This window comes from Helicoverpa armigera, chromosome 31 (genome assembly GCF_030705265.1).
Source record: "Helicoverpa armigera isolate CAAS_96S chromosome 31, ASM3070526v1, whole genome shotgun sequence".
NCBI lineage: Eukaryota > Metazoa > Arthropoda > Insecta > Lepidoptera > Noctuidae > Helicoverpa > Helicoverpa armigera.
Window position 1 is genome coordinate 3,191,935 of NC_087150.1, and position 16,180 is coordinate 3,208,114.

Below are 16,180 nucleotides of genomic sequence, written 5' to 3' on the forward strand. Positions count from 1 at the left end.
AGACAAAGCGACGACCAACTGTATTGGAATTGAGTTACAGATTATTGTCATCATTCGAGATTACGATTGTCGCGTTGCTGAATACATCAAGACCTAACCGAATGACATATAGACTACATGCAGGTCATTTACTCAATAAGTGATGAAAAGTTAAATCGTCTTTAAAAAAGTAAAAAAAAAAACATATGTAACACTTTGTTGATTTGGATTGTAATCCAATCAACTTGGGTTACATATGTTTTTTTTTATTGTACTGTTAAATCATTATTCCTTTAGTCAGTGCGAGCGCAAATGGATCACGGTGTGGGTGGCATTGTTTGATCATTTGTCTAGTGTCAGGCTCTGTAACTCAGATCTAATAGAATTGGACGTCGCTTCGGCTTCGGTATTCGGTACAGACTCTCAGTTGCCTGTCCGACCGTCTCACAAAGTTCGGGTAGAGCGAGCGGTAGTCTTCTATGAGATACGCGCTCGTGTCTGCGGCTGTACAACGCACAAACATCCTACGCGCTAGCCGACACACAGTCTCGACAAGAGTGCAGATGCAATAGCGGATAGAATACATAGTATTTTTTATTTCCCCCTTATATAAAACGCAGTCGGCATAACTGCAATACTATATTTCCAGTATCGCTTATAAAAACAATATATTATAAGGGTTGTTTTTACTCAAATTATGCTCGAAATCAGTTCATGAAGGCACACCCGATGATTCGCGAGCCATGATTGTGATGGGTGCATCTTAATGATTATGATGCATCTCAATCAGAAACATATAAGTCCGATACAGTTTGTTGAAACTACGATTCTCAATCCTACTCCATAGGCATCACGCGGATCCACACCAGATGATTCGCGTTCCATGATTGTGCTGTGAGGATCGTATTACGTTCCCCTTTTTTTGAAACTACACTCATCATTCCATAGCCAATCCAGCAGACACTCCATGGATCGCAATCTATATGATTGTGTTATATGGTCTCATAATACAATTTAGTTTGTTGAATCATTGAAGTTAATTCTACGCTCTATGCAGATCCACATAACATGTTTGTGCACGTACCATCAACAATTTATTTGTATTATTAAAAATAAAATTCCGATGCAATTTATATTTTTGCGATTCACAGTCTAACCGCAAAGTCACCAATCGGATCCACAGCAGATGATTCGCGACACGCGATTCATGTTTGTAATGCGACTGCTTTAGCTAATGTGGATAAATGGTGTTCGTGTTATAAAAATATCTCAAAGTTTAGAAAAAAATATTGAAAATTCAATGCAACGGACAGGATTTTATTCGCACTCGTCGACGCGGCGCGCATCTATCGTTACGTCACACTATAAGGCACACCTCTTTATCGCGACGCGGATGACGCGGTACGCGCCGGCCATGATTATGTGAGCGCACGAGTGCATAGCATCGGTGTTTAGAGTACGGGAATCAATGTAAAGATTGTTATACATTTTATGTTGTTTTTAATGAAAATATACTCAACATCATTTATGCACGTACATTGTAACATATAATCCGATCCAGTTTGTTGATGCGGTCTATAATCTTACTCTATAGGCGTCCAGGAGATACATACGAGATGATTCGCGATACATAATGCTTGAGTCCACGATTGTGGCACATGGAATCGCTTTGTTCCGATCCAGTTTGGTGTCGTCATTGATCCCAAATCAAAACTACGCTCCATAGGCAATTAAGCAGATCCCCGCGAAATAATTCGCGAGCCAACAAAAGAGTTTCCTGTCGTTAGTAGCCAACCTTGAGTGTGTTACATGCATCATATGACTCCGATACAATTTGTTGAAACTGCGAATCATTTTGCACACCAGACGATTCGCGTATCATGGTTGTGATGTGAACATCATATAACGATCCTAACTAAATCTGCAGATCCATAAATGACTCGGCGAGCGCGGCTCGTGCCGGCGATAGACATCCACGGGATTAATACGATGATTCGCCTATGCTTGTGATGCGTGCATCCTATAACGATCCAATCTGCGTTCCCTTCAAGCGATCCAGACCATGACAATCATGAATCGCAGGATGACGACTCATGTATGGACCGCTTGGAGTGTAGATTAAGGAAAGAATGTAGTTTCGATAAACTGAAATTATGTACGCAGCACAATCATGGTTCCTGAGTCATCTGCTGTGCAGAATGATTTCAAGCAATAATTTGTGTAAAAACAACTCTTATAATGTATTGTAATTATAAGCGATTAAGGAAATATAGTATTGCAGTTATGCCGACTGCGATTTATATAGGGAAGAAATAAAACTATGGATTCCATTCGCAGTTACATATGCACTCTTGTCGAGACTGTATGTCGGCTAGCGCGTAGGATGTTTGTGCGTTATACAGCCGCAGACACGAGCGCGTATCTCATAGAAGACTACCGCTCGCTCTACCCGAACTATGTGAGACGGTCAGACCGGCAACTGAGAGTCTGCTCACTGCCGATACACCTGACAGCGACACGATACCGAAGACAAAGCGACGACCGTGTCAGTGAACCTGGCAGATCATTGTCTAGCAGATCAACTTTTTTTTTGAGTTCTTATCGCATGCAGATGAGTTCTATAGTTCCTGATAGTTTTCAGGAATAGTTCTGCCATTTTCAGCTGAAAAACGATAGTTCACAAAATGATCTGCTAACTTCCGGTAGCAGAGCATTTATCAGAAAATTAAAAAAAAACTGAGATATTGTCACATAAAGATGAGTTCCATAGTTCCTCATACTTTTCAGGAATAGTTCTGGCGTATTTCAGCTGAAAAATATTTTTTTTCAAAATTCACGTTTGAGTGTTAAAAGAGCATGAATAAAGATTAAAGTGTTATTTTCAAAGTTCAATCCAGATAAAAGGGCGAAAACTCATTTGTTTTCGATAGATGCTTCATGAAACTGTAATCTAGACTTCAATTCAAATCTAGAACTATCATTAAAGTATCAGCAGAGCATGGTTGAAAGTAAGAAACTGTGAAATTTTACACTTTAATATAAAAAAAAAAATTTCGCGATTCCAATTACTCTAGGAGGCGGGAACTATCGCGTTTCTGATAGAAGAATACCAGCACCATAATATAACAGCAGATTCAAACCCAGAACTCTCACTAAAGTATCAGCAGAGCATGGTTGAAAGTAAGAAGCTTTGAAATTTCACGTTTAATACGAAAAAATATTCAAAAAAATATTTTCGCGGTTCCAATTACTCTAGGAGGCGGGAACTATCGCGTTTCTGATAGAAGAATACAAGCAGCATAATATAACAGCAGATTCAAACCCAGAACTCTCACTAAAGTATCAGCAGAGCATGGTTGAAAGTAAGAAACTGTGAAATAACACATTTTAATATGAAAAATATTCAAAAATATTTTCGCGGTTCCAATTACCAAAGGAGGCGGGAACTATCGCGTTTCTGATAGAAGAATACTAGCACCATAATATAACAGCAGATTCAAACCCAGAACTGTCACTAAAGTATCAGCAGAGCATGGTTGAAAGTAAGAAACTTTGAAATTTCACGTTTTAATACGAAAAATATTCGAAAAATTTTTCGCGGTTCAATTACTCTAGGAGGCGGGAACTATCGCGTTTCTGATAGAAGAATACAAGCATCATAATATAACAGCAGATTCAAACCCAGAACTCTCACTAAAGTATCAGCAGAGCATGGTTGAAAGTAAGAAACTGTGAAATTTCACGTTTTAATATGAAAAATATTCAAAAATATTTTCGCGGTTCCAATTACTCTAGGAGGCGGGAACTATCGCGTTTCTGATAGAAGAATACTAGCACCATAATATAACAGCAGATTCAAACCCAGAACTGTCACTAAAGTATCAGCAGAGCATGGTTGAAAGTAAGAAACTTTGAAATTTCACGTTTTAATACGAAAAATATTCGAAAAATATTTTCGCGGTTCCAATTACTCTAGGAGGCGGGAACTATCGCGTTCCTGATAGAAGAATACCAGCACCATTATATAGAAGCAGATTCAAACCCAGAACTCTCACTAAAGTATCAGCAGAGCATGGTTGAAAGTAAGAAGCTTTGAAATTTCACGTTTTAATACGAAAAATATTCAAAAAAAATATTTTCGCGGTTCCAATTACTCTAGGAGGCGGGAACTATCGCGTTTCTGATAGAAGAATACCAGCACCATTATATAGAAGCAGATTCAAACCCAGAACTCTTACTAAAGTATCAGCAGAGCATGCTTGAATGTAAGAATCTATGAAATAACACATTTTAATATGAAAAATATTCAAAAATATTTTCGCGGTTCCAATTACTCTAGGAGGCGGGAACTATCGCGTTTCTGATAGAAGAATACCAGCACCATTAAATACAAGCAGATTCAAACCCAGAACTCTCACTAAAGTATCAGCAGAGCATGCTTGAATGTAAGAATCTATGAAATTTTACACTTTAATATAAAAAAAAAAATTTCGCGATTCCAATTACTCTAGGAGGCGGGAACTATCGCGTTTCTGATAGAAGAATACCAGCACCATAATATAACAGCAGATTCAAACCCAGAACTCTCACTAAAGTATCAGCAGAGCATGGTTGAAAGTAAGAATCTATGAAATAACACATTTTAATATGAAAAATATTCAAAAATATTTTCGCGGTTCCAATTACTCAAGGAGGCGGGAACTATCGCGTTTCTGATAGAAGAATACCAGCACCATAATATAACAGCAGATTCAAACCCAGAACTCTCACTAAAGTATCAGCAGAGCATGGTTGAAAGTAAGAAGCTTTGAAATTTCACGTTTAATACGAAAAAATATTCAAAAATATTTTCGCGGTTCCATTACTCTAGGAGGCGGGAACTATCGCGTTTCTGATAGAAGAATACCAGCACCATTATATAGAAGCAGATTCAAACCCAGAACTCTCACTAAAGTATCAGCAGAGCATGCTTGAATGTAAGAATCTATGAAATAACACATTTTAATATGAAAAATATTCAAATAAATATTTTCGCGGTTCAATTACTCTAGGAGGCGGGAACTATCGCGTTTCTGATAGAAGAATACCAGCATCATAATATAACAGCAGATTTAAACCCAGAACTCTCACTAAAGTATCAGCAGAGCATGGTTGAAAGTAAGAAACTGTGAAATAACACATTTCAATATGAAAAATATTCAAAAATATTTTCGCGGTTCCAATTACTCTAGGAGGCGGGAACTATCGCGTTTCTGATAGAAGAATACAAGCACCATAATATAACAGCAGATTCAAACCCAGAACTCTCACTAAAGTATCAGCAGAGCATGGTTGAAAGTAAGAAACTGTGAAATAACACATTTTAATATGAAAAATATTCAAAAATATTTTCGCGGTTCCAATTACCAAAGGAGGCGGGAACTATCGCGTTTCTGATAGAAGAATACCAGCATCATAATATAACAGCAGATTTAAACCCAGAACGCTCACTAAAGTATCAGCAGAGCATGGTTGAAAGTAAGAAACTGTGAAATAACACATTTCAATATGAAAAATATTCAAAAATATTTTCGCGGTTCCAATTACTCTAGGAGGCGGGAACTATCGCGTTTCTGATAGAAGAATACAAGCACCATAATATAACAGCAGATTCAAACCCAGAACTCTCACTAAAGTATCAGCAGAGCATGGTTGAAAGTAAGAAACTGTGAAATAACACATTTTAATATGAAAAAATATTCAAAAAAATATTTTCGCGGTTCCAATTACCAAAGGAGGCGGGAACTATCGCGTTTCTGATAGAAGAATACTAGCACCATTATATAGAAGCAGATTCAAACCCAGAACTCTCACTAAAGTATCAGCAGAGCATGGTTGAAAGTAAGAATCTATGAAATAACACATTTTAATATGAAAAAATATTCAAATAAATATTTTCGCGGTTCCAATTACTCTAGGAGGCCGGAACTATCGCGTTTCTGATAGAAGAATACTAGCACCATAATATAACAGCAGATTCAAACCCAGAACTGTCACTAAAGTATCAGCAGAGCATGGTTGAAAGTAAGAAACTGTGAAATAACACATTTCAATATGAAAAAATATTCAAAAAAATATTTTCGCGGTTCCAATTACTCTAGGAGGCGGGAACTATCGCGTTTCTGATAGAAGAATACAAGCACCATAATATAACAGCACATTCAAACCCAGAACTCTCACTAAAGTATCAGCAGAGCATGGTTGAAAGTAAGAAACTGTGAAATAACACATTTTAATATGAAAATATTATTTTTCGCGGTTCCAATTACTCTAGGAGGCGGGAACTATCGCGTTTCTGATAGAAGAATACCAGCACCATTAAATACAAGCAGATTCAAACCCAGAACTCTCACTAAAGTATCAGCAGAGCATGCTTGAATGTAAGAATCTATGAAATTTTACACTTTAATATAAAAAAAAAAAATTCGCGATTCCAATTACTCTAGGAGGCGGGAACTATCGCGTTTCTGATAGAAGAATACCAGCACCATAATATAACAGCAGATTCAAACCCAGAACTCTCACTAAAGTATCAGCAGAGCATGCTTGAATGTAAGAATCTATGAAAGGAGATTGGGCAAGAATGTATGAAGTCTGGTCCAAATGTCCACCACGAACGAGACCTATATAATTAAATAGTCCGCTTAATTTAGAGTAACTTTTACTAATATAGTAAAAGAAAAACAATGCCAAAAAAAAGTTATAGCCAAAAATGTATTCTTCATTTTCGGTAGTTTTTGTATGTTATCATTATAATTTTTTATTTTATTCCACTTCCATTTCCGCACTTTATCTAAAACTAAGATGAGTAAGACACATTTGCATATAAACAGCCCATATTTTTGCCCGATGGATGTACGAATCACTAACCAATTGGGGCGTCAGAAGTGCTTGAATATACTCAGCGATTCCTGGTTCCAGAGGTAACTGGTGGTGTCTTCTCTCTAATAATGAACAATTCTATTTTGTCAGAAGTTACAGAAAGTACGAAAATCGAACATCACGAAAAGTAATTGAAAAAATGAACTTGAAAAACTCTGTAAAATGTTGTATTTGATTTTGCTATAACTTTTTTTTGGCATTATATTTTTTTTTACTTTCATAACAAAAAATGTTCTACATTTAAGGGGCTATCTAGCCATATAGGTCTTGTTCGTGGTGGACATTTGGACCGGAATCGCCCATTGTCCTTTTACACTTTAATATAAAAAAAAAAAATTCGCGATTCCAATTACTCTAGGAGGCGGGAACTATCGCGTTTCTGATAGAAGAATACCAGCACCATTATATAGAAGCAGATTCAAACCCAGAACTCTCACTAAAGTATCAGCAGAGCATGGTTAAAAGTAAGAAACTGTGAAATTTCATATTTTCTGATTCTAGAGTAATTGTAACCGCGAAAATATATTTTTTTACATTAAAGTGTAAAATTTCATAGATTCTTACATTCAAGCATGCTATGCTAATACTTTAGTGAGAGTTCTGGGTTTGAACCTGCTTCTATATAATGGTGCTGGTATTCTTCTATCAGAAACGCGATAGAGTAATTGGAACCGCGAAAATTTTTTGAATATTTTTCGTATTAAAACGTGAAATTTCAAAGCTTCTTACTTTCAACCATGCTCTGCTGATACTTTAGTGAGAGTTCTGGGTTTGAATCTGCTGTTATATTATGATGCTGGTATTCTTCTATCAGAAACGCGATAGTTCCCGCCTCCTAGAGTAATTGGAACCGCGAAAATATTTTTTTGAATATTTTTTTATATTAAAATGTGTTATTTCATAGATTCTTACATTCAAGCATGCTCTGCTGATACTTTAGTGAGAGTTCTGGGTTTGAATCTGCTGTTATATTATGGTGCTGGTATTCTTCTATCAGAAACGCGATAGTTCCCGCCTCCTAGAGTAATTGGAACCGCGAAAATTAATTTTTGAATATTTTCATATTAAAATGTGAAATTTCACAGTTTCTTACTTTCAACCATGCTCTGCTGATACTTTAGTGAGAGTTCTGGGTTTGAATCTGCTTGTATTTAATGGTGCTGGTATTCTTCTATCAGAAACGCGATAGTTCCGCCTCCTAGAGTAATTGGAACCGCGAAAATATTTTTTTGAATATTTTTTCATATTAAAATGTGTTATTTCATAGATTCTTACATTCAAGCATGCTCTGCTGATACTTTAGTGAGAGTTCTGGGTTTGAATCTGCTGTTATATTATGGTGCTGGTATTCTTCTATCAGAAACGCGATAGTTCCCGCCTCCTAGAGTAATTGGAACCGCGAAAATATTTTTTTGAATATTTTTTCATATTAAAATGTGTTATTTCATAGATTCTTACATTCAAGCATGCTCTGCTGATACTTTAGTGAGAGTTCTGGGTTTGAATCTGCTGTTATATTATGGTGCTGGTATTCTTCTATCAGAAACGCGATAGTTCCGCCTCCTAGAGTAATTGGAATCGCGAAATTTTTTTTTTTATATTAAAGTGTAAAATTTCATAGATTCTTACATTCAAGCATGCTCTGCTGATACTTTAGTGAGAGTTCTGGGTTTGAATCTGCTGTTATATTATGGTGCTGGTATTCTTCTATCAGAAACGCGATAGTTCCCGCCTCCTAGAGTAATTGGAATCGCGAAATTTTTTTTTTTATATTAAAGTGTAAAATTTCATAGATTCTTACATTCAAGCATGCTGCTGAGTGAGAGTTCTGGGTTTGAATCTGCTGTTATATTATGGTGCTTGTATTCTTCTATCAGAAACGCGATAGTTCCCGCCTCCTAGAGTAATTGGAACCGCGAAAATATTTTTTTGAATATTTTTTCATATTGAAATGTGTTATTTCACAGTTTCTTACTTTCAACCATGCTCTGCTGATACTTTAGTGAGAGTTCTGGGTTTAAATCTGCTGTTATATTATGATGCTGGTATTCTTCTATCAGAAACGCGATAGTTCCCGCCTCCTAGAGTAATTGGAACCGCGAAAATATTTATTTGAATATTTTTTCATATTAAAATGTGTTATTTCATAGATTCTTACATTCAAGCATGCTCTGCTGATACTTTAGTGAGAGTTCTGGGTTTGAATCTGCTTCTATATAATGGTGCTGGTATTCTTCTATCAGAAACGCGATAGTTCCCGCCTCCTAGAGTAATTGGAACCGCGAAAAATATTTTTTTGAATATTTTTTCGTATTAAACGTAAATTTCAAAGCTTCTTACTTTCAACCATGCTCTGCTGATACTTTAGTGAGCGTTCTGGGTTTAAATCTGCTGTTATATTATGATGCTGGTATTCTTCTATCAGAAACGCGATAGTTCCCGCCTCCTTTGGTAATTGGAACCGCGAAAATATTTTTTTGAATATTTTTTCATATTAAAATGTGTTATTTCACAGTTTCTTACTTTCAACCATGCTCTGCTGATACTTTAGTGAGAGTTCTGGGTTTGAATCTGCTGTTATATTATGGTGCTTGTATTCTTCTATCAGAAACGCGATAGTTCCCGCCTCCTAGAGTAATTGGAACCGCGAAAATATTTTTTTGAATATTTTTTCATATTGAAATGTGTTATTTCACAGTTTCTTACTTTCAACCATGCTCTGCTGATACTTTAGTGAGAGTTCTGGGTTTAAATCTGCTGTTATATTATGATGCTGGTATTCTTCTATCAGAAACGCGATAGTTCCCGCCTCCTAGAGTAATTGGAACCGCGAAAATATTTATTTGAATATTTTTTCATATTAAAATGTGTTATTTCATAGATTCTTACATTCAAGCATGCTCTGCTGATACTTTAGTGAGAGTTCTGGGTTTGAATCTGCTTCTATATAATGGTGCTGGTATTCTTCTATCAGAAACGCGATAGTTCCCGCCTCCTAGAGTAATTGGAACCGCGAAAATATTTTTGAATATTTTTTCGTATTAAACGTGAAATTTCAAAGCTTCTTTCAACCATGCTCTGCTGATACTTTAGTGAGAGTTCTGGGTTTGAATCTGCTGTTATATTATGGTGCTGGTATTCTTCTATCAGAAACGCGATAGTTCCCGCCTCCTTGAGTAATTGGAACCGCGAAAATATTTTTGAATATTTTTCATATTAAAATGTGTTATTTCATAGATTCTTACTTTCAACCATGCTCTGCTGATACTTTAGTGAGAGTTCTGGGTTTGAATCTGCTGTTATATTATGGTGCTGGTATTCTTCTATCAGAAACGCGATAGTTCCCGCCTCCTAGAGTAATTGGAATCGCGAAATTTTTTTTTTTATATTAAAGTGTAAAATTTCATAGATTCTTACATTCAAGCATGCTCTGCTGATACTTTAGTGAGAGTTCTGGGTTTGAATCTGCTTGTATTTAATGGTGCTGGTATTCTTCTATCAGAAACGCGATAGTTCCCGCCTCCTAGAGTAATTGGAACCGCGAAAATTTTTTTTTGAATATTTTTTCGTATTAAAACGTGAAATTTCAAAGCTTCTTACTTTCAACCATGCTCTGCTGATACTTTAGTGAGAGTTCTGGGTTTGAATCTGCTGTTATATTATGATGCTGGTATTCTTCTATCAGAAACGCGATAGTTCCCGCCTCCTAGAGTAATTGGAACCGCGAAAATATTTTTTTTGAATATTTTTTCGTATTAAAACGTGAAATTTCAAAGCTTCTTACTTTCAACCATGCTCTGCTGATACTTTAGTGAGAGTTCTGGGTTTGAATCTGCTTCTATATAATGGTGCTGGTATTCTTCTATCAGGAACGCGATAGTTCCCGCCTCCTAGAGTAATTGGAACCGCGAAAATATTTTTTTGAATATTTTTTCATATTAAAATGTGTTATTTCACAGTTTCTTACTTTCAACCATGCTCTGCTGATACTTTAGTGAGAGTTCTGGGTTTGAATCTGCTGTTATATTATGGTGCTTGTATTCTTCTATCAGAAACGCGATAGTTCCCGCCTCCTAGAGTAATTGGAACCGCGAAAATATTTTTTTGAATATTTTTTCATATTGAAATGTGTTATTTCACAGTTTCTTACTTTCAACCATGCTCTGCTGATACTTTAGTGACAGTTCTGGGTTTGAATCTGCTGTTATATTATGGTGCTAGTATTCTTCTATCAGAAACGCGATAGTTCCGGCCTCCTAGAGTAATTGGAACCGCGAAAATATTTATTTGAATATTTTTTCATATTAAAATGTGTTATTTCATAGATTCTTACTTTCAACCATGCTCTGCTGATACTTTAGTGAGAGTTCTGGGTTTGAATCTGCTTCTATATAATGGTGCTGGTATTCTTCTATCAGAAACGCGATAGTTCCCGCCTCCTAGAGTAATTGGAACCGCGAAAATATTTTTTTGAATATTTTTTCGTATTAAACGTGAAATTTCAAAGCTTCTTACTTTCAACCATGCTCTGCTGATACTTTAGTGAGAGTTCTGGGTTTGAATCTGCTGTTATATTATGGTGCTGGTATTCTTCTATCAGAAACGCGATAGTTCCCGCCTCCTAGAGTAATTGGAACCGCGAAAATATTTATTTGAATATTTTTTCATATTAAAATGTGTTATTTCATAGATTCTTACATTCAAGCATGCTCTGCTGATACTTTAGTGAGAGTTCTGGGTTTGAATCTGCTTCTATATAATGGTGCTGGTATTCTTCTATCAGAAACGCGATAGTTCCCGCCTCCTAGAGTAATTGGAACCGCGAAAATATTTTTTTGAATATTTTTTCGTATTAAACGTGAAATTTCAAAGCTTCTTACTTTCAACCATGCTCTGCTGATACTTTAGTGAGAGTTCTGGGTTTGAATCTGCTGTTATATTATGGTGCTGGTATTTTTCTATCAGAAACGCGATAGTTCCCGCCTCCTTGAGTAATTGGAACCGCGAAAATATTTTTTTGAATATTTTTTCATATTAAAATGTGTTATTTCATAGATTCTTACTTTCAACCATGCTCTGCTGATACTTTAGTGAGAGTTCTGGGTTTGAATCTGCTGTTATATTATGGTGCTGGTATTCTTCTATCAGAAACGCGATAGTTCCCGCCTCCTAGAGTAATTGGAATCGCGAAATTTTTTTTTTTATATTAAAGTGTAAAATTTCACAGTTTCTTACTTTCAACCATGCTCTGCTGATACTTTAGTGAGAGTTCTGGGTTTGAATCTGCTGTTATATTATGATGCTTGTATTCTTCTATCAGAAACGCGATAGTTCCCGCCTCCTAGAGTAATTGGAACCGCGAAAAAATTTTTCGAATATTTTTTCGTATTAAAACGTGAAATTTCAAAGTTTCTTACTTTCAACCATGCTCTGCTGATACTTTAGTGACAGTTCTGGGTTTGAATCTGCTGTTATATTATGGTGCTAGTATTCTTCTATCAGAAACGCGATAGTTCCCGCCTCCTTTGGTAATTGGAACCGCGAAAATATTTTTTTGAATATTTTTTCATATTAAAATGTGTTATTTCACAGTTTCTTACTTTCAACCATGCTCTGCTGATACTTTAGTGAGAGTTCTGGGTTTAAATCTGCTGTTATATTATGATGCTGGTATTCTTCTATCAGAAACGCGATAGTTCCCGCCTCCTAGAGTAATTGGAACAGCGAAAATATTTTTTGGAATATTTTTTCATATTAAAATGTGAAATTTCACAGTTTCTTACTTTCAGCCATGCTCTGCTGATACTTTAATGATAGTTCTAGATTTGAATTGAAGTCTAGATTACAGTTTCATGAAGCATCTATCGAAAACAAATGAGTTTTCGCCCTTTTATCTGGATTGAACTTTGAAAATAACACTTTAATCTTTATTCATGCTCTTTTAACACTCAAACGTGAATTTTGAAAAAAAATATTTTTCAGCTGAAATACGCCAGAACTATTCCTGAAAAGTATGAGGAACTATGGAACTCATCTTTATGTGACAATATCTCAGTTTTTTTTTAATTTTCTGATAAATGCTCTGCTACCGGAAGTTAGCAGATCATTTTGTGAACTATCGTTTTTCAGCTGAAAATGGCAGAACTATTCCTGAAAACTATCAGGAACTATAGAACTCATCTGCATGCGATAAGAACTCAAAAAAAAAGTTGATCTGCTAGACAATGATCTGCCAGGTTCACTGACATGCGACGACCAACTGTATTGGAACTGAGTTACAGATTATTGTCATAATTCGAGCTTGCGATTGTAGCGTTGCTAAATACAGCAAGACCTAACCGATTGACATATATTGACTACATGCAGATCATTTTCTCAATAAGTGATGAAACGTTGAATCGCGATAAAAAAAGCAAAAAAAAAACATATGTAACACTTTGTTGATTTGGATTGTGTAATCCAAAATCAGCTTGTGTTACATATGTTTTTTTTTTTGTCGTATTATTAAATCATTATTCCTTTAGTCAGTGCGAGCGCATATGGATCACGGTGTGGGTGGCATTGTTTGATCATTTGTCTAGTGTCAGGCTCTGTAACTCAGTTCTAATAGAATTGGACGTCGCTTCGGCTTCGGTATTCGGTATAGACTCTCAGTTGCCTGTCTGACCGTCTCACATAGTTCGGGTAGAGCGAGCGGTAGTCTTCTATGAAATACGCGCTCGTGTCTGCGGCTGTATAACGCACAAACATCCTACGCGCTAGCCGACATACAGTCTCGACAAGAGTGCCAACGTAACTGCGAATGGAATCCATAGTTTTATTTCTCTCTTATATAAATCCCAGTCGGCATAACTGCAATACTATATTTCAACACACGTTTATAATTGCAATACATTATAAGAGTTGTTTTTACTCAAATTATGCTCGAAATCAGTTCATGAAGGCACACCCGATGATTCGCGAGCCATGATTGTGATGCGTGCATCATAATGATTATGATGCATCTCAATCATAAACATATAAGTCCGATACAGTTTATAGAACAATTTTTCCTTAATCTACATTTCGAGCGACTCATAGACGAGCGCCGCATCCCGGTGGATTCATGATTGTCATGTAAGCTAACTGTCATATAGCTCCTGAACGATACAGTTTGTTGAGTCTGCGATTCTCAATCCTACTCCATAGGCATAATATGCGTGCATCATACGTATAATTCCGATACTGAATACTACTACTTGAAACTGCAATCTTTAACGATCATCTTTACTACATTCAACACGCGATCCTACGCCGATCCACAACAACACCGATTCCCCAGCGATCTCGCGACTCCATGATTGTGATATAATATCATGACTCGAATATGGATACATGGTGTTCATGTAATAAAGCAATCGTTAAGTGTACAGAAAAAGATTTAATTATCATGGCAAACGAGTCAAGGATTTAAATAGCACTCGTCGATGCGGCATTTATTTATTGTGACTTCAGCCTGGATACAACTTGTTATTGCGGCGCGGATGACGTGGCAAGCGCGGCACGCGCCGGTCATACGTATGAGAGCGCACGAGTGCATGGCATCGGTGTCAAGATTACGGGGATCTATTAAAGTAACAACGTTGTTTTTAATAACATTATACTCAGAGTCACACACTTGCACACCAGATGATTCGCGAATCATGGTTGTGATGCGTGCATCATATAACGATCCTAACTAAATCTACGCTCCACTGGCAATCCTAGCAGATCCACACCAAATGATTCACGAGCCATGATCCTGTCAAAAGAGTTTCCCATCGTTAGTAGCCGACCATGAGTGTGTTACGTACATCAAAGGACTCCTATAAATAAACGCAACGTTTAGAGAAAAAGATTGGATAATCAATGCAATGGAAACAAGGATTTAATTTGCTCGCGTCGATGCGGCACCTATCCATCGTGGCGTTACACTAGACAAATCGTTTTCGCGGTGCGGATGACTCGGCGAGCTCGACGCTTGCCGACCAAAGTATGTAAGCGCACGAGTCCGTGGCATCGGTTTCTAGACTAGAGTAAGGGGATCAATATATTTTTATACATTTTAAGTTGTTTTTAATTAAATCATACTCAAAATCATTTTGCACACCAGATGATTCGCGAATCATGGTTGTGATGCGTGCATCATATAACGATCCTAACTAAATCCACGCTCCGAAGGTAATCCTAGCAGATCCACAACCAAATGATTCGAGTGCATAGATTGACATGCGTGAATCGTGGCGTCACACTAGACACAACTCGCTACGCGGCGCCGATGACTCGGCGAGCGAGGCTCGTGCCGGCCATACGTATGTGACGGATGCACGATGTACATCCAGGGGACGATCCAACGATACGTTTCGCCTATGCTTGATATCCTATTATGATCCTGAACCTGTGTTCCCTTCAGGCGAACGGGACGATGGTATTATTATAAAAGCGGCTGCAAGTTGTGTGGCTTAGTCAGTCTTCCGGTACCGTTCGTGCGAGATACTGCCAGAGGTCCTGACGAGTTATCCCGAGTCCCGGCGCGATCTTCATCGTTTATTTATCAGACCCACCTAGACTCTCGGATCGCGATCGTTCATAACAAAACGGATCATTGCAGTCGCACCGCGAAAACCCGCGAATCCACGAATTTGATGCGTGCTTCATATAACTGAACAATCCAGGTTGTTGAGTCCGCGATCCTAAATCTATACACTCCATAGGCATTCAAAGGCTTGGATCCTTCTAAATTATAGGGATCCCAATTTGCACAAGCGAAATTTTTATATGGATGATCGTTTTCGCAGTTACATTAGCACATTTGCCGAGACTGGTGTATGTCGATTCGCGCGTAAGATATTGTCGTGTTCTACAACCATAGACACAAGCGAGTTCTGCATTGTAGACTACTGCTCGCTCTTCCCAAACTATATAAGCCAAAAACCGCCAAGATTCTGAGCGTTTACACCGACTGTAGTATACCGAAGCGACGAGCAACTACATTGAAACTACGCTTCAGACTACGCCAGCGTTCACGCGAGTCTTACTGAAATGATTGTCATGTAAGTTTGTTGAAACAGAACTCGGAGCGGTTGCAAAATTTCATCCTAATCAAAGACCGGGAAGTGGGTCAAATTAGGATTCCAAGATTTTCTTACATACATAGTTACAAGTGAAGCTAATATGAGCGTGTTAATAAAGAGTATGTTTTAATTTTTTCAATAATTAATTACCTTTTTTTTGACGACGTCAAAAATCATCAAATGACCCC

General features: G+C 37.1%; 1 protein-coding gene across 1 annotated transcript in view; it reads left to right on the plus strand.

Annotated features, from left to right (window-relative positions):
- The window catches only part of LOC110383147 (uncharacterized), a 95,784-nt gene that overhangs the window by 73,400 nt on the left and 6,204 nt on the right, over window positions 1–16,180 (plus strand). The window lies entirely within an intron of this gene.